This window comes from Macaca nemestrina, chromosome X, assembly GCF_043159975.1.
Source record: "Macaca nemestrina isolate mMacNem1 chromosome X, mMacNem.hap1, whole genome shotgun sequence".
Lineage (NCBI taxonomy): Eukaryota > Metazoa > Chordata > Mammalia > Primates > Cercopithecidae > Macaca > Macaca nemestrina.
Window position 1 is genome coordinate 60,428,326 of NC_092145.1, and position 24,783 is coordinate 60,453,108.

Here is a 24,783-nt window from a genome sequence, read left to right on the forward strand (position 1 = left end):
ATAGTTCTTAGATGTCTAACAGGCAGACATACTATCTCCTTTGTCTGAATGTAGATTACTATACTTGCAATTAAGATATTGTATGTCAAGATTCTTTGATATCATCATGAAACTTAATTATTTCCGGGTTTATTTTCTAGATTTTGCTTAAGAGTGTTGAATAAAAGTTTACTGCCTATTAAGATTTACATTAGACTTTTGGGGGCAATAAGCAATTATCAATTATGCAAACATAATTAAAATCAGTTTTAAAGCTTGTGGAAAGCTTGAATATCGTTATCACAAATATTTGGTTAAATATGTTTGCTTAAAACAAATACCAATGAAATAAATACTGAACATTTGCAAATTTTCATATTCATTCAGATAGAAAAAAATATTCATTTTCTAGAAAAAATGGTGTGACATATGTTTCAAAGGGCCTCAACATATGCCAGATAAATGGAAGAAGAAGTGATGAACTTCACACAAGAGAACAAAAAGCAAATTTTCTCTGAATATTTCCTGATAAGGTATGTCAAGTTTTGACAGACGTAAATGTGTGCTAATCTGGTGCAGAAAACTTTATAAAGAAGCTTCAGTTAGTTTTATCTGTGTAAAGCGAAAGACTTGCTTCTGTGTTAATAAACAATCTACCACTTTATATTTTCAAATAATTGGAACTGATGAATGCTTCTAAAGAACCAAGGAGAATTTTTGTTTTTTTCTGGAAATCTGGTATCAGTTTTTTAGAGTCATATTATGTGTGTAGTCTGAATAGTGTTAAAAATATCAAAACACAAACTGAAGAATTTTGCACAAAATAGGAAAATGTTGAATACATTTCATTCAGTCATGTATTAGATTCTAGATTTTTTTTGAAGAAGATCTGACTCCTCTTGTTTCAATTGTACTGATACGGGGAATAAAATAAAAGTAGATGCATAACAATCACTTGGGAAGTGTTCAGTTTGAAGAACAGCTGCAAAAGAAATAGGGATAAGGTGAGAACCAAATGGGCTTAATGAATGAACACAATGTAAAGAATGTTATCTCCCGGCCGAGCGCAGTGGCTCACGCCTGTAATCCCAGCACTTTGGGAGGCCGAGGAGGGCGGATCATGAGGTCAGGAGATCGAGACCTTCCCGGCTACCACGGTGAAACCCCGTCTCTACTAAAAATACAAAAAAAAAAAAAAAAAATTAGCCGGGAGTGGTGGTGAGTGCCTGTAGCTGAGTCCCAGCTACTCAGGAGGCTGAGGCTGGAGAATGGCCTGAACCTGGGAGGCTGAGCTTGCAGTGAGCCGAGATTGCGCCACTGCCTTCCAGCCTGGGCAACAGAGAGAGACTGAAAAAAAAAAAATTTAAAAAAAAAAATGTTGTCTTGGATATATACATAAAGATAATGCAACGGCCAATTTTATCTAATATTGACATACAAGGAATAATATTAGTCACTTCCTCTTCAAGCACTAAAATATAAAAAAAAGGCAATGTAATTTTCACAGAAAATACATATAATCAATACTTCTATTAGAATGGCTCAAAAATATATATATATATACAGTCATGCACTGCATAACAACATTTTGGTCAACAATGGGCAGCATATACCATGGTGGTCCCGTAAGTTTATAATTGAGCTGAAAAATTCCTATCACCTGGAGACATCATAGCCATTATAATGTCATAGCATAACAAATTACTCACGTTTGTGGTAAGGCTGATATAAACACACCTGTTGGTCTACCAGGTACATAAAAGTATAGGAAATACAATAATGCATAGTGTATAATACTTGATAATGATAATAAACAACTATATTACTAGTTTATGTATTGACTATACTATGCTTCTTATCATTATTTTGGAGTGTACTCCTTCTATTTATTACAAAATAACTGTAAAACTGTCTCAAGCAGGTCCTTCAGAAAGAATTCCAGAAGGCATTGTTATCATAGGAGACGACAGCTCCAGGTGTGTTGTTGACCCTGAAAACTACCCAGTGGGACAAGATGTGGAGGTTGACAAAAAGAGTCAAACTCGGTAAAATATTTTAAGAGATTTATTCTGAGCCAAATATGAGTGACCAAGACCCACGACACAACTCTTAGGAGGTCCTGAGAACATGTGCCCAAGTTGATTGGGGTACAGCTTGGTTTTATATAGTTTAGGAAGGCATGAGACATAAAATACATTTAAGAAAGACATTGGTTGATTTAGAAAGACAGGACAACTCAAAGCGGGGGGCTTCCAGGCTACAGGTAAATTTAAACATTTTCTAGTTGTCAATTGGTTGAATTTGTCTGAAGACCTGGGATTAATGGAAAAGAATGTTCAGGTTAAGATAAAGGATTGTGGAGACCAAGATTTATTGCTCAGAGAAATTTTCAGATAGCAGACTTTAGAGAGACAGCAGGTGGTAAAATCTTTCTTATTAGACCTAAAAGAGTGCCTGGCTCTTAGTTGATTATCTCCTGGATCTGGAAAGGAAGGACAAAATGGGAAGGGGATTCTCTATAGACTGTGGATTTTTCCCACAGGAGACTTTGCAGGGCAATTTCAAGGTATGGCAAGAAAATATATTTTAGGGTTAAATATTTTTTCCTTGTCTCGTAATGTTATTCCAGAGTCAAATTGAAAAGTAACTCACTATATATAGGGTCAACAAAAAACCCATTTGATGAGAATTTATGGTTTGTAGGGCATGACTCCCTAGACCCCTTAGGTAGGAATTTGGGCAAGATAAAAAGTTTGAGCTTAGTCCTCAGATGTCTAATCTTCCATCAGAAGACTCCAGTATAATATTAATCTAATACATTGCTGTTTTCGTGTCTTGAAATGAAAGAGATGAATCTTTTCCATAACTTTCAGGGTTTTACTTAACATTTTGAAAATTTCAAATTCTAATACTGTAACTGTTTTAATGTCTTTGTGTGTCAAATCTAATATCTATTTCAAATCTGGATTAGTTTAATTGATTCATGTTTTTCTTCATCCAAATTTATATTTTTTCCTATTTTTTGCACACCCAATAATTTGGGTGCCACACATTATAAGTTTTACATTTTTGGATGCTAGGTAATTTTGTATTCCTTTAATTGTCTTGAGCTTCGTGCTGATTCATAGTTAAGTCACTAGGAGATAGTTTGGTCTGTTTGGTTCTTGAATTTAATATAGTTAGGCAAGACCAGTGAAGTCTTTTGTCTGGGGCAAATTATTTACCACTATGGAGGCAAGACCTCTCTTCTGGGTGCTCTAATGAGTTCCTTGTGAAATATCAAGTCTTTAGTTTCACTGGTTGAAAGAGTTATTGCTCCTAGCACTGCATAAACTCTTGATACCTTTTCCTCTAATCTTTTCTATACTTCTTTCACCAGCTTTTTTTTTTTTTTTTTTTTTTTTTTTGAGACGGAGTCTCGCTCTGTCGCCCAGGCTGGAGTGCAGTGGCGCTATCTCGGCTCACTGCAAGCTCCGCCTCCCGGGTTTACGCCATTCTCCTGCCTCAGCCTCCCGAGTAGCTGGGACTACAGGCGCCCGCCACCTCGCCCGGCTAATTTTTTTGTATTTTTAGTAGAGACGGCGTTTCATTGTGTTAGCCAGGATGGTCTCGATCTCCTGACCTCGTGATCCGCCCGTCTCGGCCTCCCAAAGTGCTGGGATTACAGGCTTGAGCCACCGCGCCCGGCCTCACCAGCTTCTTATAGTTTCATCACATGTACACAGTGATCAGGATGTCTGTGTCTCTGCAATTTGATTTCTGTGTATTTCTTTCCTGTCTGGTATCCTCTTTCTCAAACTGTAGCTGTCTTGGTTTTCTCAGACTCTCAGTTATGTCTGTTCAATTCAGGAAGGCTGCTGTGCTCTGTCTAGATTCTGTGCCTGGAAAGTGTAAGCCAAAAAACTCCCTTAATACAGTAAGAAGGAGCAATAACAGGGCTCATCTTGTTTGCTTCCCTTTTCTCAGAGATCACAGTCTTTCATTATCTGAGGTTTCATGTCTTGAGACCTGTTGTTTTCTATGTATTGCCCTGCATTTTAGTTGTTTCAAGTTAAATCTACTCCCTGTTATTTCATCTTGGCTCAAACTGGTAGTCTCAAATTATTTTTTAAAACCTTGGGTAAAGATGAAAATTATCTATCAAATTGCAACCATACATGTATTTACAACATCGGTTTGAACAAAAAATAAAACGCTCAACATGGCGTTTAATACTCTTCCATAAGAAAAAGGAATCATTGAGAAAATGACACTATTAGTTGTTGCAGCTAACAAACGCTTCTAGGTAAGACTTTAAAACCAAAAAATTAAAAAATAATAATAATAATAAAGGAAAAAGGTTGCTGCTGCAAACGTCTTTTTAGAAAAGAATATAAAACAAGGCTTAATGACTATCACCAATCACCACTTCTGTGGTCTTTTGGTGCTTAAGGGATTGGTGAGTGTTTATACATTTCTCATAATGCTTCTTGTCTGGAAATAATATTAAACTTTTTCTGGTGAAATGAGAATTGCTTCTGTTGTTTCTATTCGTACTTGAACCCTATTTTGAGTTGCAAACTCTAGAATAGTGACATCTTTAATAAGAAAAGGAGATACTCTTCATGAAGATAATATACAAGTGGTAGTATTGTAGTCTTCTGAAGTAACAGAGGAAAGATTTATTGATAAAAGCTTCCTCATCAATATCTCTTTAAAGTATTGCATCACATAATTGTTTTGCATATAGTCATTACTAAAAATGGATCTTCTAAATGGGACATGTAATTGCTATATCATTGAAAGTGGCACAGCCACCACATAAGTGATGCTTCATTTCATTAATACATGTAAAATATGTAAGGCATGGTGACAATTTTTGTTTTTTGTTATCAGGATTTGTGACCTGTACATGAGCTTCTGAATCTGTCATGATGCTCTAAAACTTTATATCTTATTTAAATCTGTAAAGCCATCTTGACTTGTTTCATTTTAGATTAAGATTATTTGATGTTGTTTTATTTCCTTTTGGTATTTTTGTGGTTTTAAATAATTTTTCCAATTGCTTTTATTGTTATTGATTTGTGACCAAATTTCCCAGAGAAGAAAATCCCATCACCCCATGCAACATGGCTTTCATAGACAATAGTCAACTTCCTGTGTGTTGATGATTATGCTCAGCACTACGCAAGCGCAGATCTTATCTATTTTCCTTTAAATTTCAAATATTGAAATATTTCTTATTAAAATTTAGATTTTATCTCCTAAATATTTTAACAAATATTTTTCTATTACTAAGACATTTTCAAACCTTTTATGTCTTTAAATGTGGTAAATATGTTAAAGTGTTATGTTTGATGATTCTTATGTATGATGCCTTTAAGGATCTGTATATACCTTATATTGTTTGGCTGCTTCTTATTTATTGTTAACTTTGAATTGTACATTTTTGAGGAAAATTATTTGTGGAGAATCACTGAGGCCTGGGCTGATGCTGTGTTCTCCCACAGAATATTTTCATTTGTTCCTGAAGATGCCAGAGATCTAGGGCTATTTTAAATTAATTGCATTTATTTAAATGTTTTGGAGCACCCAGGTGATCTGTTGCATGGGATTGGCAAACTTTTAGTTGCATTTATGCAGTAGTTTTTTTCTACCTTGCTCTTCTAAAAAACAATGGTAGTTTTATGCTATTCTCTATGACTGAAGGTGTGGGCATTTGCTTTTAATTCTGATTTATATTTACATTCATGAGACAGTCCTTTTGAATCCTAGATTGATGGGGAAAGATCTGCCATTAAATTTCCAAACTTGGCTGGAACGTAGTCTTTGCCTTTCATTCTCATCGACCCATAGGAACATAAAATTCAAAACTCCAAGTTTCTAGTTCAGGCAAAAGTCCTCAGGGTAAAAGCGGCTTTAGCGTTTTTCTTAGCACTTTGTTTCCAGCCTCTTTTTTAAATGTGGCCTGATAAGTTTCTATCATATTAATAGATATTTGATGTGTTTGAGAATATTGGTAAAACTTTATTGTTCTGACATTTTTAGTTATTTTTAGTGGCAGAATAAGTCCACTTGTTTGGTTAAACTCTATTACCAGAAATAGAAATTTATGACATTAGCTTTCTAAAATTTATTGGTCATAGTTTTTTCTTTCATTTTCTTTCCATAAATTCAATCACACATAAATCTATTTGATTGCTATAAGTTGAGTTTGAAGAAGGCACACATATTAGAATGTATCCAGTCACTTCTGCTCTTTTTTAAGTCAGTAAAGTAAGCAACCTTAATAAAATACTTCATCACATCAGCAAATAGTTAAGAAGCAGTATGGGGAAGTAATTTCAACAAATATGCCTGGTGATTTTATCTTTTAAACTGAAGAAAAATTATTCATATCGAGGCAGGCAAATTGGTGCGAAAATGGAACATAAGTACTTTCAGGTGGCTCAAAGCAACACAAACAGAGCCAAACAGGTTAGAACATAAACCCATCCCTTAGGAGAAGGGAACTGTTATAGTAGGTCGCAACAATGAAGACAGATTGCAGATATCCTGCTTAAGGGGCAGATGAGAATGTAACAAAGCAGAAACTGACCACAACTGGTTAAATCCAAGATGGCCAAAAACTTGAACAACTGTTGAACCTCAGCTGCATTATGTTTCTGTTAACATAAAAATTCCATGGGGAAGCCTCCCACTCCCATCCTGCGCCTGACACCAGGTCAGTTCTGGATGAACCATATGTAGTCAAACAACAACAACAACAACAACAACAAAGAGTGGCATCCTGATTCCAGAAATTACCTGCTCATTTTCCAGAAAACCCCTTCCCTTATTATATGATATTGCATGGCTGCATTATGCTTATCACTATGTCATATGAGTCCTGACCATGTTGCACATGGCTCATTCTTTGGAGCACCTCTGCACTCCTCTCTTGAGTGTGTACTTGCTTTCAGTCTGCAATAAATCTTTTAAACCTTCACTTTATTCTCACCTTCAAATTCTTTAGGGTGGCAAAGACAAGAACCTGAGCCAGCCTACCAAAAGCAGTGATACTTTCAAAATTTAGGCTTAAATTGTGAAAACTGACAAAATATTAGTAATGCAAACAGTTTTGTTAGTTAACCTGGTTAACTAAAACTATAGATACATAAGTATTTTTTATCCTTGAACACAAGTTTCATCTTCTAACTATAATATTCTAACAGTCAAGCCTTAATTCATCCTCACTGGTTGCTCTTCTGACAGAAAATAAAATACCTTCATCTAAGTCATCTCGAAAATGAGAATAATCTTTATCTAAAAGAAGAAATGTTGGTCACATTTCTACAAACACTAGTAAAATATATTATCCGTTTTCAGAAAATACTTAATTTTCAGATAATTATAACGAGTATATACACTACTATATTAGTAGTATTGTCAGGGTTTGAGACTTTAACCAGGTGCTGCAGCTGAGGACAATTGGACATAGTCTTTGTGTGTGTGTGTGTGTGTGTGTGTGTGTGTGTGTGTGTTTATTTTTTTATTGGTAATTACGTTTTTTAAAAAGGTTATAGACTATAAGGATTTCATTTACAAGAATAACATCTTCAGCATATGGCCCTTTCCTGATATGTCTGACTAATGGGTTTCTAAAATGTCTTTGCAGAGATTGCCTTACAACAGGTTTCCATGTTCTTCCGATCAGAACCAAAGTGGGAGGTGGTGGAACCTTTGAAAGACATAGGTGAGACATTGGCACGCTCATTCTCTTAAAAAGACAGATCACAGAACTGGATCCTTAGTCATGCTTTCTGATACGAATCCCAAGTGATTTGTTTTATGCGACCACCGGAGCAGGTACCAGAGATGAGGCAAGTAGGCAAGGTAAAAAGAAACTTTATTAGCTAGCCAATGTGAAGGAAGAAAGCGGCGAGGTTCACCGGTCTCCTGCCTTGGAGGCCGAGGAAGTCGCTCCGGCGTTCTGGGAGGAGGTTCCTAGGTCCGCATATGAGGAGGGGCCGAGGAAGTTCGCGCCGGGCGCCTGCCGGAGCAGCTTTTCTGTCTAAGGCTTGGGAGTGGGAGGGCAATAGGCGGGACACAGGCGTGTCTGGGGCGTTCTGTAGGTGCGGCCAGGTAAGTTTCGGTTTCTTCAATCGGACGCCATGTTGCGCCTGCGCAGTTGGTCTGTATTTTTCCCCAGCATGGGCTGCATTTTCCTGCACGGGTAAGTTGGTGATGAAGAACCTGGAAATGCGCCGTCTTAGTCGTCTTTGTCCTCTCCCCCCATCCAGTCACCAAGAACATGCTTAAATGCAGGTGACTTCTTTTTCTTTTTGCATCCCAACTGCTTGAGGATACAGCTGTTAACCTTTAATACTTAATGAACCTTGGTTAAAGCCTCATCAAAGGATTTGGATGGTAATAACTTTCAGAAACACCATTCCTTCTTCATCCATTTTTTTCACTGAATCTAAACTGAAGTGCTATTTTCCTGCCATTTCCGTGAAAATTTTCTTCATTTACCATTTCTTTTTAAGTATAGCCTTTGCTGTGTCAATGTTATTAAATGGTTCTTTTACTTGTGCCTATGTAACTGCGAATAATATTGCCAAACTTAATTTTTCTTGATTACTTAGTCAGTGAAACATATCAATTGTTGCAAAAATTGTGCAGCTCTAAGCACGTTTTTGCTTTAATGGCAGGTTGGAGAATAAGGAAGAAATATTTCTTGATGAAGATTAAAAATCAGCCAAAGGAATGGCTAGTGTTAAGCTGGGTAAGCTAGCTTTTTGCTTCAGTCTCGTTCAGTGACTTTAGATGGGTTAATGAAAACAGATTTGACAAGGGAATTACAAATTGTTCTGTGCTCTTAAGTGATGATGTAAAGGCTTCCTTGGTCCTTTTCAAAGAAAAGTCATTTTAAATCGTTTTCCTGTGCATTTGGTTATATAAATTCTATTATATTTGATCAACTAGTAAACATTTGGAAAGAAATAGGAACACTCTTTTCGGACTCAGCCCGCCTGCACCCAGGTGAAATAAACAGCCATGTTGCTCACACAAAGCCTGTTTGGTGGTCTGTTCACACGGACGAGCATGACAGGTTCATACTTCTGGCTGATTGGGATTACAGCTCTTCTGTCCATGTTCACCCAGAAAAAATACTGTGACTCTGTCATCAGCACTGAGAATACTAGAAAGACATACTTACCAAACAGGAAGGCAGAAGTTTGATTAGACACTGAAAATCTTTATCTGACAAATACTTGTCTGGGCCAAGGTCAGCCTGAAAACATGAAAAGGAATATCAGGGTACTGCTTGGTCACCGAAAGAAAAATTCCTTGTCTTTCCCTTTAATTTTATTATCCAAAATATGACTGGAAACCAAAGATGAAAACCACAATAAGTCTGGCTGCCTCAAGACCTTTCTGGAAAAGCAGTGTGTAAAAAATACCAGACTTAACTGCCATCTTATCTAATTCCATTAACCAAATGTATCACTAAAACTCTCAAAGTCAAAGAGATAAAGTAATGACACAAGTCGTTTTTTTGTTTTTTTTTTTTTGTTTGTTTGTTTTTGTTTTTGTTTTTGTTTTTTTGTTTGTTTTTTTTTTTTTTTTTTTTTGGAGTAAACTCCAAAACTGTAAACCCTAAAGAGATTCCAGAATCATTTTAAACTGTTCCTATTTCTGGATATAGTCTTAAATCCATTACTCAACTGAGTAAAATTGGGGGGTTTATATAGTGAGGAAGGCAGGAAATTAGGGAAGGATAAGGAAGCAATAATTATGGATAAGAGGTCTGATGTCTCAGGGCCTGGATGTGGTCATCTAATTAGTTTCCATTCTATGCCTGAGGATTAGTTTTCTCAAGAAGGAACTCAAATGAGACAAATGCACCTTTCAAGTTTTAAGACCTTAGAGGGTCAATTTCTATGATTATTATTTTTAAATGGCTTGTAATCCTAGAGCTTTGGGAGGCTGAGGCAGCAGGATTGCAGGAGGAGTTTGAGACCAGTCTGGGCAACACAGCAAGACCCTATCTCTACAAAATTAAAAAAATAATAATAATTATCTCAGCACTGTGGCAGGTCTGTAGTCCCAGTTACTCAGGAGGTTGAGCAGGAGGATCATGTAAGCACAGGAGTTCAAGGATTCAGTGAGCTATGATTGTGCTGCTGCACTCCAGCCTGCATGACAGAGTGAGACCTTGTTAAGAAGAAGTAAAGATTAGTTTTATGGAAAATTGGGCAGGTTTAATTAGGTTCAATTAGGTTCAAACCTTCAAAAAAGGTTCAACTCTTTTAATTTTAAATTTAAGCCAAATATCTCATTTTTTGTGCCTTGAACTTAGGATGTTTTCTATTTAGTCTTGAGTAGGCAGTTACTTACCTCTCTGGATATATTTATTCCAAATTTTAAAAAACGAAATGGATGATCTAGATGAATGCTTTTCAAACTGTATTTTTTAGGCTTCTAAATTCTGCCAAATGTAATGCAGAACACAAACTTGGAGATTAAAGATTCTTAGTGAACCACGAAACAGAACAAATGAAGCCATACATATGTAAGCGTATCATAGTTAAACTGCTGAAAACTAGGGAAAGAAAATATTCAAAGAAGAGAGTGAGGGGGAAAATTGTGCATAAGGAAACAAGGATAAAAATTCCACTGAATTACCTTCGGAATCTACATAGGCCGTAATTGTGTAAGGCCCTGCCTGCCTTTGAATTGTTATGTGAGACATAAATTAACTCTAGCTTTAGTCATAGTATAGGACTTTAGCCTTTATCTTAATGAATACAATGATGAACCCGCAAGCCAAATTAAGAAATAGAACATGGTCAATACCTTAAAAACTTCATACGTGTTCTCCAATTGCATCCCCTTTGTCTCCAACTAAGAAACACAAACTGAAATTTGCTATTGATTGTAGGTTTACCTAGTTGCTTCATATCACAAATTAATATATTGTTCAATTTTGCATGTTTTTGAACAAAAACTGACTCTGTTTTGTGTTGATTAATATGGAAATCATTGAAAGAGAATAATTTCTTAATTTTTTAATGCTTTTCCCAAAGAAAGTGAAAGAGCCTGATTGAAAGCTATTATTGCACTAAACATATTAAAAATAAAATGCATTTTCTGCTTTGACATTCTATCAGCTTACTTAAGAATTTAGGACTTTGCAAACAGCAATCTTGGGGCCGGGGCCATTTTGGAAGCATCTTGCGAGGCTCCGCTTCATCTACAAGTATGGAGAAGGCAAAAGGCAAGGAGACCTCCACAGAGAAGTCGAGGGAAGAGGAGCAGTAGGCGTCTAATCAACCAAACATGATTGCTTTGCCAGGAACATCCACAAAGGGAACCAAAGAAAAAATGTCTGTCAAAGGCAATAAAGTGCTCTGTCCTAAGAAGAAGGCAGAGTACACTGACAACCCCAGACCTCAGAAGAAGATACCAATCCCTCCATCACCCTCTAAACTGTCACCTGTTCATCTGATTCACCAGCACATTCTGCGCGCCTGGTGCCAACAATTGGAGCTGAGCTCCAAAGGCCAGAAATTGGATGCATATAAGCGCCTGTGTGCCTTTGCCTACCCGAATCAAAAGGATTTTCCTAGCACAGCAAAAGAGACCAAAATCCGGAAATCATTGCAAAAAAAATTAAAGGTGGAGCCGGACGCGGTGGCTCAAGCCTGTAATCCCAGCACTTTGGGAGGCCGAGGCGGGCGGATCACAAGGTCAGGAGATTGAGACCACAGTGAAACCCCGTCTCTACTAAAAATACAAAAAATTAGCCGGGCACGGTGGCGGGTGCCTGTAGTCCCAGCTACTCAGGAGGCTGAGGCAGGAGAATGGCGGGAACCCGGGAGGCAGAGCTTGCAGTGAGCCGAGATCGCGCCACTGCACTCCAGCCTGGGCGACAGAGCGAGACTCCGTCTCAAAAAAAAAAAAAAAAAAAAAAAAAAAAAATTAAAGGTGGAAAAAGGGGAAACATCCCTGCAAAGTTCTGAGACACATCCTCCTGAAGTGGCCGTTCCCCTGCGGAGGGGCCGCCTGCCCTGGAAGATTCCAGTGCTCTCCTTGAGGGAGTTAATACAGTTGTGGTGACAACTTCTGCCCCAGAGGCTTTGCTGGCCTCCTGGGTGAGAATTTCAGCCAGGGCGAGGACGCCAGATGCAGTGGAACCTCCACAAGAGGCCTGTGGTGTCAGGTGGTGTGTGGTCCATGGGAAAAGTCTCCCTGCCGACACAGACGGTTGGGTTCACCTGCAGTTTCATGCTGGTCAGGCCTGGGTTCCAGAAAAGCAAGAAGGGAGAGTGAGTGCACTCTTCTTGCTTCCTGCCTCCAATTTTCCACCCCCGCATCTTGAAGACAATATGTTGGGCCCGATATGTGTTCACAGGAACAAGGTCTTAATAAAAAGCCTCCAATGGGAATAGAATATCAGGAAAAAGGCCACATGTGAGGCAATTAATGAGGGAAAGGCTGGAGAGTCGGATACCGCGGTGCTGCTGACAGGTGAACTCGGGTCCTCTGCACACCTGTTTATGGGCCATGCAGACTAGTGGGGTGGCAGATGTTAGCCTAAGACCCCTAGCAGTGCCTGTTGCTTTGTGAGTGGAGATAGAGACTCTTACATATAAAAATGGAAAAAGATTTCACAAATTACCATAAATTGTAGTTAATATGTAGAAAAACTCATTCAGACTACTTTGCGAAAATAGACATGACTGCAGCAGCAGCTCTTATTTGTTTTGTTTTGTTTTGTCTTTTGAGACAGTGTCTCACTCTGTTGCCCAGACCAGAGTGCACTGGTGCAATCTCAGTTCAGTGCAATCTCCGCCTCCTGGCTTCAAGTGATTCTCCTGCCTCAGCCTCCCAAGTTGCTAGGATTACAGGCACCTGCCACACACCTAATTTTTTTTTTTTTTTTTTTTTTTTGTATTTTTAGTAAAGATGGGGTTTCCCCATGTTGACCAGGCTGGTCTCAAACTCCTGGACTCAAGTGATCAACCCGCCTTGGCCTCCCAAAATACTGGGATTATGGGCATGAGCCACTGTGCCTGACCTTCAACAGCTCTTTTAAGTGAGAAGTTCTTCAGCTGAGCATTGTGAAGGAGTTGAATAAAACAGTAGCTGGCTCTTGTTCTCAATTTTCTCTTCCTCTGAACACTGACTACTTTAGGAGCTGCTTCATTCCAATTGCAATTTCATAAAATGTAAAGTATTTTAAAGCGAAGAGAGGCTGTTAACTCTCTCCCCCAAACACATGATTTTTAATATTCAAAACAATATTTTTCAAAGTTCTCTTAATAACCTGAGATTTCTATGGTTTGACTCCAGGATGAAAACACAAGGGACTTTGTATTATTTCACTGATAATTATTTTGTATATTCCTGGTGTTTAAAATGTTTAAGGTTGCTTCCCACTCATAAATACATAATATATTGAGCTTAAAATGTGTTTATTAGCCGATTCTCCATAAATAAAAATAAGATGTGTATATAAAATAATTCATCTGTTGTATTTAGGGAACTGCATTTGTTGCATGCAAATTTTATTGTTGGTGTTCTTAACTCAAAAGTAGGAGTAAACCAAAATGTGTGATTTTTCTTTTGTATGACTCATTTGTTTGTTCTTTATTAGTTGGTGGTATGGGTTGGATCATTTGTTTTTAAAACTACTTAGGTATGACTGACATACAAAAACTGTACATATTTAATATATCTTATTGAGCGTAATTAATTTTTAATTTTTTTGTGTACTTCCTAAATTTATAGTCCTGTGAGTCTGGAAACAGATCTGTTTTTCACTGGTCCTGATTTAATGACAGTTTCCACATGGTTTTGTTATTACAAATATGGAATCTTTACTATTTTATTTTATTTTATTTTTTTGCCCCTTTAATGAAGATACTAAAAATAATGCACTGGAAGGAGTGCCAGAGTTGGAAAATTTGTAACCATCATAATACAGATATAATAGGTTTGGGAAAGAATCCTCAAAAATGTTAAAGCAAGGGAGGAAAGTTTGTTGAGAAGCAAGATGTTCTTCTCTCCTGGACCCCATTGGTTGTTGGTGGTCAGAATTGTTCAGTGTAATAAATAATAGACATTTTTTTTCTTAAAAAAAGAAAGAAGAGTTTACCATTCTGTTCTGTATCTCTTTAGGATTTATCTTTCATACTTCCTTTATAATAGATTACAGATCTGACCAAAAACTTAAGTATGAATTATAAGCATGTTCTTATATGTTTAAAATTAAATATAAAAGAAGGTATACACATATCCATGATGTATTGTGGTAAATTGTACATGTAAGTATCTATACATCGAATATATGCTGAGTCAAATATAGACATGTATACAGTTCAACATTATATATAAATACCTAATGTATCCCATGTTTCATATTCTATATCCTTGCTCTAGTTTATGAATGAGAGTGAAATTCAGTTTATTTACCTAGACTTCAGCATAATAAAAAAATGCTAAGGTGTATTTCAGTAGGATTGAAAATATAAACTCAAGTATTTTCTCTTTTTAATGAAATATACGTAGTCATTTTTCTATTTACATTTCATAAAATGTCAATGTGCATGCATTTTTGCAAAGTACTTACGTTTTATATTCTATTTGAAATAATTTTATTTCCCTTCATGTATGGCATCCCTAGAAACAAATCTAATAGAGAAACTCAGCAGGAGACTGTTCAGTGACAAGCTTCATATAAACTAGAGTACTTGTAGGGACTTTGAATTTCATTGAGTATTTCAACTCCATATAATTGAACTATTATGGGACTAAATAATTTATTTTAGATGAAATTATTAGGGGACCATCAAAAATCAACAAATATTGTTAAGACTAATTACAATTTCAAGAAGGATAAATATTGATTTATATATTGCTTCAGAAAAGAAACTCTAAAAGTTATATAGATCATTTTTAATTCACTATTTCTTTTGCTTTATAAACAAATCTTCTAAACAAAGCATTATTCTTATTCCCAAGATAAAGAATAAAAATACAGAAAACTAAGATTGTCATGCAATTTTACAGCTATATATAATTCCAACACACCATCCTAGATGTTTCAATTTCTATCTTATGTTGCATGTGATTGTATATGTTGAGTGTGAACTGTTAAATATTTGGAGGTAAAGTGAGGTAATAACATCTTGTTTGTAAGACTGTATTATTTGCCTATTAGTAGGTGTGTTAACACTACAGATAAAATCATTTGATTGCCTTTTCCTAAAGGAAGGTTCTATTTCCTAATTTAGACATTTTTTGTGCCTTCTGGTATAATTAATTGCATACATCCATGTCAAACAGAAAATATGTACACTGTAGCAACTATTCACTTAAAAATGATGTCTTTGTTACCTTTTCCCTTTCAGAATTTTTCTAAACATGATTCATCAATTTTCCCAAGTAAATGATCCACCTGACTTGAAAAGCTATAGAACACAGATATTTATCGCTATGCAAACTTTATTATTTTTCTGCAATTCTGGTTTGCATAAGTAACTTTTTTTTTTAATTTTATAAACGTAAAGTTGAAAGTTAAAGAATATTTTATGATTCCTAAAAGTGTACCTGGATAAGTATCATTCTCTGTGAAAAGGAAGTTTGATTCATACATATACCTCCAAAGTGGATAGTTTAGAGATACAAAATCAACCCATGGTTAATCTAAGCAATGTAATACTTTACAATTTTTAAAAATTGTGTAGTAATTATATGTATATGTAATTTGCACCAGGTACTCATAAACAAGTATAATTTAGGTTAAGATTAAAAATGTAAGCGAAAGAGGGCAGAGTACGATGGCAGAATGGAAGCCTACCCTGTTCATTCCCACCCCAACCACACTGGAACACCAAATTTTAGCAACCATCTGCACACAGAAAAGCACCATCACAAGAACCAAAAATCAGGTACACTTTCCAGTTTTAACTTGATATAACTAAACGAGGCATGGGGGAGGACAAGAGAGACAGTTTTTTTTTTTTTTTTTTTTTTTTGGTTGTGATTTTTTTTTAATTTTTATTATTATTATACTTCAAGTTCTAGGGTACATGTGCATAATGTGCAGGTTTGTTACATATGTATACTTGTGCCATGTTGGCGTGCTGCACCCATCAACTCGTCATTTACATCAGGTATAACTCCCAATGCAATCCCTTCCCCCTCCCCCCTCCCCATGATTAAGAAAATGTGGCACATATACACCATGGAATACTATGCAGCCATAAAAAAGGATGAGTTTGTGTCCTTTGTAGGGACATGGATGCAGCTGGAAACCATCATTCTCAGCAAACTATCACAAGAACAGAAAACCAAACACTGCATGTTCTCACTCATAGGTGGGAACTGAACAATGAGATCACTTGGACTCGGGAAGGGGAACATCATACACCGGGGCCTATCATGGAGAGACAGTCTTGAATCACCAATGCCACCCATCCCTTATGTCTAGACAACAGCTGAGTGGTAAGGAGGGAGAATCTGTGCACTTTGGGGAGAGTGCAGTGACTGTGGGACAATACATCGAACTCAGTTCTGCCCCGTCACAGCAGAGAATGAAGTCTTGCTGGGCTCAGCCAGTTGTTGTCCATGGAGGGAGCATTTGGACTCGCCTTAGTCATAGGAGATTCACCCATCCCAGTGATCAGAATTTGAGTTTCTCAACAAGCCTTGCCACTGTAAGCTAAAATGCTCTGGCGTCCTAGGTAAACTTGAAAGACAGTCTGCAACACAAGGACTCCAATTCCTAGGCAACCCCTGGTGTTAGGTTTGGCTTAGAGCCAACAGACTACTGTGGCATGTGACCTATGGAGACACCAGTTGGTGCTGCTAAAAGAGTACTGGTTCCACTTCTCCCCAAAACCCAGGTAGTGCAGGTCACAGCAACGAAAGGGGCTCCTTTTTATCTGTGTAAGTAGAGGAACGCAAAGTAACAGGACTTTGTCTTGCATCTTGGATACCAGCTCAGCCACAGTAGGACAGGGCACTGACCAGGATTGTGAGGCCCCCATTTTAGGCCATAGCTCTCAGATGACATTTATAAACCCATCATGGGCCAAAAAGGAAGGGAAGGGTACAGTTTTTGCAGGATTGATCACCTACTGACTAAAGACCCCTTGGGCCCTGGGTTACATCAACAATACCCAGGTAGTATGCCATGGGCCTAGGGCACTAAGACATGCTGATTTCTGGTGTCATCTAGCACATTCCCAGCTGTGGTGACTATGTTGAAAGACTCCTGTTTGAAAAAAGCAGAGGGAAAAATAAAGGGAACTTTGTCTTGCAGCTTAGGTACCACCTTGGCCACAGAGGGGTAGAGTAACAAGCAGGCTTTTAGGGTCCCAAAGTCCAGGCTTAGGCTCTTGGAGAGCATTTATGAACCTGCCCTGGACCAAAGGGGAGCCCACTGTTCTGAAGGGTGAGTCCCAGGACTGGCAACATTTACCAAAAGCTGGCTGAAGAACACTTGGGCTTTAGGGGAGTATCAGTGGTGGCCTGGCAGAACTCCCTATGGATCAGTGGTCGTGGTGGACACAGGGAGAGACTTCTCTGCCTGTAGAAAGGGGAGAGAAGAGTAGGAATGACTTTATATTGTAGTTTGAGTGCCAAATCGGCCACAGTACACTAGAACACCAGGTAAACTGCTAAGGTATTTGACCTAAATACCTGGCTTCAAGGCGGCATGTCTAGACATGCCTTGGTTCTGGTAGAAATGGCTGCCCTGAAAGGAAAGGCTTTGGGAAACACCTAGTGCTGTGCTGGCTTCAGGTATGACTCAGCACCATCCCAGTGGTGGTGGTCACAGGGGAGCTTACATCACCACACCCCCACTTCCAGGTGGCTCAACAGAGAGAGAGAAAGAGAGAGAGAGAGAGAGAGAGAGAGAGAGACTTCATTCGTTTGGGACAAAAGTAAGGGAAAAGAATAACATGCTTTGCTTGATATTGCAAAGAACATTTCAGGATCTTTTTCAATAACACCAAGGTGATACCTCTACAGGTCTGCAAAAACTACAGCATTATTGAGCTTGGGGTCCAAGTCCCTTCAGATACCTGGAAGGCCTTCCCAAGAAGGACAGGAACAAAAAAGCCCAGACATTGAAGATTACAAAAAATATCTAACTCTTTAAAGCCCAGACACGGACTAACATCTACAAGCCTCAACGTTTTCTAGGAAAACATGACCTCACCAAATAAACTAAATAAGACACCAGGAACCAATCCTGGAGAAACAGAGATATATGAACTTTCAGAAAGAGAATCAAAAATAGCTATTTTGAGGAAACTCGAAGAAATTCAAAATTCTATCAGCTAAATTTAACAATAAGATGAAAATAAGAAGAAGCAAGAAGAAATTCTAGAGTTGAAAAATGCTACTGACATACTGAAGGAGGTATCAAAGTCTCCCGATAGCAGAATTGATCAATCAGAAGAATGAATTAATGAGCCTGAAGATAGGCAGAGTTTGAGGAGATGATAAAAATAAAATAATGAAGCATGCCTACAGGATCTAAAAACGAGCCTTAAAGGGACAAATCTAAGAGCTGTCGGCCTTAAAGAAGAGGTAGAGAAAGAGATGCGGGTAGAAAGTTTATTCAAAAGTGTAATATCAGAGGATTTCCCAAATCTAGAGAAAGAGATCAGCATTCAAGTACAAGAATGTTATGGAACTCCAAGCAGATTTAACCCCTAAAAAGGCCGACCTCAAGGCATTTAAGTATCAAACTCCCAAAGGTTAAGAATAAAGAAAGTATCCTAAAAGCAGCAAGAAAAAATAAATAAATAACACACAATGGAGCTCCAACAGATCTGAAAGCAGACTTTTATTTGGAAACATTATAGGCCAGGAGAAAGTGGCATGACATATTTAAAGTGCTGAAGGAATAACTGTAACCTTAGAGTAGTATATCTGGTGAAAATATCCTTCAAGCATGAAGTAAAAATAAAGACTTTCCAGACAAAAAAAAGGGAGTTCATTGACACCAGACCTATGCTACAAGAAATGTTAAATGGAGTTCTTCAATCTGAAGGACAAGGATGTTACTTGGCAAAAAGAAATAATCTGAAAATGCAAAACTCACAGGGAATAGTAACCACACAGAAAAACACAGAATAGTATATCACTGTAATGATGGTTTGTAATCTATTCCTGTCTTAAGTAGAAAGACAAAATGATGAACCAATAAAAATACTCACTACAACAACTTTTCAAGACATAGGACATTAAGACATAAATAGAAACAACAGAAAGTTAAAAAGTGGAGGAATAAAGTCAAAGTGTAGAGTTATTAGCTTGTGTATGTGTGTGTCTGTGTGTGTGTGTGTGTGTGTGTGTGTGTGTGTGTGTTTGCTTGTTTATGCAATCAGGGTTAAGTTGCCTTCAGTTTAAAATAATGGGTTATAAGGCATTATTTGCAAGCCTCATGGTAACTTCCAATTTAAAAATGTACAGCAAACACGAAAAGTAAAAAGCAAAAACCTAAAGTGCACCAGCAAAGAAAATCAACTGTATTTAAAAGACAGAAACAAAGGAATGAAAGACAAGAAGACTGAAAACAACTAGAAAACAAATAACAAAAGGGCAGCAGTAAGACGTTACTTATCAGTAATACCATGGAATGAAAATTGACTAAATTTTCCAATTAAAAAAAAAACACAGAATGGCTGAATCAATAAAAAACAAGACCCAATGATATATTGCCTACATGAAACATAACTAACCTATAAAAGTACACGTAGACTGAAAATAAAGGGATGGAAAAAGATATTCCATGCCAAAGGAAACCAAAAAAGAGTAGGAATAGCTATTTTTATAACAACAACAACAAAAAATACATTTCAAGCAAAACTTGTGAGAAGAAATTTAAAAAGTCATTATACAATGATAAAAGAGTCAATTCAGCAAGAAGATAAAACAATTGTAAATATATATGCACTCAATACTCGAGCACCCAGATATGCAAAGAAAATATTATTAGAGCCAAAGAGATGGAGGCCCCAGTACAATAAAGCCTGGAGACTTCAACACCCCACTTTCAGCACTTGACTAATCTTCCAGACAAAAAGTCAACAAAGAAACATCAAACTTAATTTGCACTTTAAAAAATAATAGACTTAATAGATATTTACAGAACATTTCATCAAAGAGCTGCAGAATACACATTCCTCTACTCAGCATATGGATCATTCTCAAAGACAGACTTTATGTTATGTCACCAAGCAAGTCTTAAAACAATAAAAAATTGAAAAATATTAAGCATCTTCTCTGATCACAATAGAACATAACTAGAAATCAATAATAAAATGAATTTTGGAAACTATACAAATACATAGAAAATAAGCAATATGATCCTGAATAACCAGTGGGTCAATAATAAAATTAAGAAAGAAATTGAAAAATTTCTCGAAACAAAAGAAAATGAAAACACAACATAGCAAAATCTATAGGATACAGCAAAAACAGTAGTTAGAGGCAAGTTTATAGCTATGAGTGCCTATATCAACAAAGAATAAAAACTTCAAATAAATAACTTTAATGGTGCATTCTGAAAAAATAAGAAAAGCAAGAGAAAACTGAACTCAAAATTAGAAGGAGAGAGATAATAATGAGCAGAGCAGAAATAAATAAATTTGACATAAATGAAATAATACAAAATAACAAAACAAAAAGTTGTTTGTTTGAAAAGATAAACAAAATTGACAAACCTTTAGGCACATTAATAAAAAAGACGGAAGATTCAAATAAATAAAATCACAGTTGAAAAAAAAAGACATTTGAGGTGGGCAGATCGCTTGAGCTCAGGAGGTGGAGACCAGCTTGGGCAACATGATAAAACCTCATCTCTACGAAGGTTACAAAAGATAGCTGGCTGTGGTAGTGCATACCTGTAGTCCCAGCTACTCAAGAGTCTGTGGTGGGAGGATCAAGGATCATTTGAACCTGACAGATCAAGGTTGAAAGTGAGCTGAGATTGTGCCACACACTCCAGTCTGGGTGACAAAGTGAGACCTTGTCTTAAAAAAATAAAAAAAATAAAGAAAGGAAAAGGAGACATTACAACAAATACCTCAGAAATGCAAAGGATTGGCCGGGTGCGGTGGCTCATGCCTGTAATGCCAGCACTTTGAGAGGCCAAGGCAGGTGGATCACGAGGTCAGGGGTTCGAGACCAGCCTGACCAACATGATGAAACCCCGTCTCTACTAAAAATACAAAAATTAGCTGGGCGTGGTGGTGCACGCCTGTAGTCCCAGCTACTCAGGAGGCTGAGGCAGGAGAATCACTTGAACCTGGGAGGCAGAGGTTGTAGTGAGCCCAGATCACGCCACTGCACTCCAACTTGGGTTACAGAGCGAGACTCCATCTCAAAAAAAAAAAAAAAAAAAAAAAAGGAATTCAAAGGATCACTAGATCATTTGTGGCTACTATGAACAACTATGTGCCAATAAATTTCAAAATCTAGAATAAATGGATAAATTCCTAGACACATACAACCTACAAAGATGGAACCATGAAAAAATCTAAAATCCGACCAGACCAACAACAAGTAATGAGATCACAGTTATAATAAATCGTCTCCCAGCAATGAAAAGCCCAGAACCTAATGGCTTCACTGCTGAATTCTAGCAAGCATTTAAAGAACTAATACCAATCCACCTCAAACCACTGTTCTGTAAAATAGAGGATAAGAGAATGTTTTCAAACTCTTTCTAAAAAGCCAGCATTATCCTACTAACAAAACCAGCCAGACACATTGAGAAAGGAAACTGCAGGTCAATATTAATGATGAATATTGATGCAAAAACCCTCAACAAAATATTAGGAGATCAAATTCTACAATACATTAAAAAGATCATTCATCATGACCAAGTGCGATTTACCCCAGGGATGCATGGATGGCTCAACATATACAAATCAATCAGTGTAATACATAATGTCAACAGAATGATACAAAAGAATTTTAAAAAATAATAAATTAAAAACAGAATGAAAGATAAAAATTATACGATCATTTCAACTGATGCTAAAAAAACATTTGATCAAGTTCAGCATCACATTATTATGAAAACCCTCAAAAAAACTGCATATAGAAGGAACATACCTTGATATAATAACAGCCATATGCAACAGACCCACAGCTGTTATCATGCTGAATGTGGAAAAGCTGAAAGCCTTTCCTCCTAGAGGCATGTTTCATCATTGTTATTCAACATAGTATTGTAAGTAGTAGCTAGACCACTCCGACAAAAAAAAAAAAAAAAAAAAAGGACATCCGAATTGGAAAGAAAGCAATCCATTTATCCTTCTTTGAAGATGATATAATCTCATATTTGAAAAACTCTAAAGACCCCACAAGAAAACAATTACAACTGAAAAAACAAATTCAATAAAGTTGTAAGATACAAAATCAACACACAGGAATTCTATATGCTACTGCAAACAATCTGAAAAATTACATGCTGCAGTAACCCAGTAGCATTTCCATATACTACAGTGAACAATCTGAAAAATAACTAAAAAATGCAAACTTATTTACAATGACCACAAATAAAATTCCCTCATGCTGCTTTCTTCTAGTCAACCACTACCCCTATCCCACAGCCCTTGGCAAGCACTAATCTGTTTTCAATTTCTATCCTTTTTTTTCTAAGGTGTCATATGAAGAAAATCATAAAATATGCAGCTTTTCTGACTTTTTTGTTTTACTTAGCACAATGCATTTTAGATAATTAATGTTCATCAAAATTACACGTATAAATAAATCACTATATACCCCACAAATATGTACAATTATTGTGTACAACATCTCCCCACTCCTTTTCACAACCAACAACCTGAGCCTCTACCAACCATCATTCTGCTCTCTACTTCCATGTTATCAGCTTTTCTAGAGCCCATGTGTGAGATCATGTGGTATTTGTATTTCTGTTCCTTGCTTATTTCACTTAACATAATGTCCTTCAGGTTAATCCATGTGATCATAAATGATATTTTTATGCCATAATAGTATTTCATTTTGTATATATACATTTCTTTATCCATTCATCCACTGATAGACAGCTTCCATATCTTGACTTATTCTATAAACATGGGAGTGTAGATACCTCTTTGACAGACTAAATTCAATTTTTTGGATATACACCCAGTAGTGGGATTGCTAGGTTATATGAAAGTTCTTCTTTTGGTGGGATGCGGTGGCTCACACCCATAATTCCAGCACTCTAGGAAGCCAAGGCAGGTGGATCACCTGAGGTCAAGAGTTTGAGATGAGCCTGGCCAACATGGTGAAAGCCTGTTTTTACTAAAAATACAAAAATTAGCTAGTGTGGTGGTGGACTTCTGTAATCCCAGCTCCTACAGAGGCTGAGGCATGAGAATCACTTGAACTCAAGAGGTGGAGGTTGCAGTGAGCCAAGATGTCGCCACTGCTCTCCAGCCTGGGTGACAAGAGTGAAACTCTGTCTCAAAAAAAAAAAAAGAAAGAAAGAAAAGAAAAAAGTTCTACTTTTAATTTTTTGAAAAACCATTATACTGTTTTTTCACAATGGCTGTGCTAATTTACCTTCTAACTGGAGTGAGATATAAAAGCCATATACAACAAACCTACAGCTAACATCATACTGAATGGGAGAAAGTTGAAAACTTTCTAAGATTTGGAAAAATGTAACAATGCCCACTTTCACTGCTTCTGTTCAACAGAGAACTGGTGTCCTAGTCAGAGAAATTAGGCAAGAGATAAAAATAAAAGGCATTCCAATTGGAGAATAGGAAGTTAAATTTTTCCTGCTTGCTGATGGCATAACCCTATATATTGAAAACTCTAAGTACTGCACTAAAAAGCTGTTAGAATTAATAAATGAATTCCATAAAATTATGTTACAATGTCAACACACAAAAATTAGTTGAATTTGTGTACAATAGCTAATCATCTGAAATGAGAATAAAGCAATTCCATTTACAGTAACTACAAAAAATACCTGAGAAAACATGACCAAGGAGGTATAAGAAAAATGTAGAAGTTACAATTAAATAAAAAGATATTCTGTGCTCATGGATTTGAAAAAATAATATTATTAAAAAGTCCATACTGCACAAAGCAATTTATAGTTTCAATGGAATCCCTATAAAAATACCAATGACATTCTTCATGGAAATAGAAAAATTATTCTAAAATTTATCTGAAACTAAAAAAGACCCCAAATAGTCAAAACAATCTTGAGTACAAAAAAAAAAAAAAAAAAAAAAAAAAAGCTAAAGTCATCACACTAACTGATTTCAAAGTATACTACAAAGGTATAATAACAAAAACAGCATGGTACTGGCATAAAGATAGATACATACACTAATGGAACAAAAGAGAACCCAAATATAAATCCAGGCATTTACAGCCAACTGATTATTAATAAAGTTACCAAGAACATGCAATGGGGAAAGGACAGTCTTTTTCATAAGTTGTGTTAGGAAAACTAGATATCCACATGCAGAAACATTATTATTAGTTTTGGTCTTACATATAAGTATTTAATCTATTTGGAGTTAATTTTAGTGTATGACGAAGATAAGGGTCTAATTTCTTTTCTCTGCCTTATTTGTTGAGACATAATTTATATTGAGTAAAAGTCAATATGTCTCAACAAATATATAGCATAAAATTCTATGAATTTTAAAAATGCATATAATAGTGTAACCACAAACAAAGTTAGGGTATAGAATAATTTTAGGATATAGAATAATTTTGCTGAGGTGAACAAGTCCATGTTGTCCTTTTGCAGTGAAGAAAATCAGAATATTTTAT

At 36.6% G+C, this 24,783-nt stretch overlaps 1 pseudogene; it reads left to right on the forward strand.

The window, feature by feature from the left end:
• Positions 1-11,181: 11,181 nt before the first annotated feature.
• On the forward strand, positions 11,182-12,395 carry LOC105487980 (developmental pluripotency-associated protein 4-like; annotated as a pseudogene).
• The last annotated feature ends 12,388 nt before the right edge of the window (positions 12,396-24,783 follow it).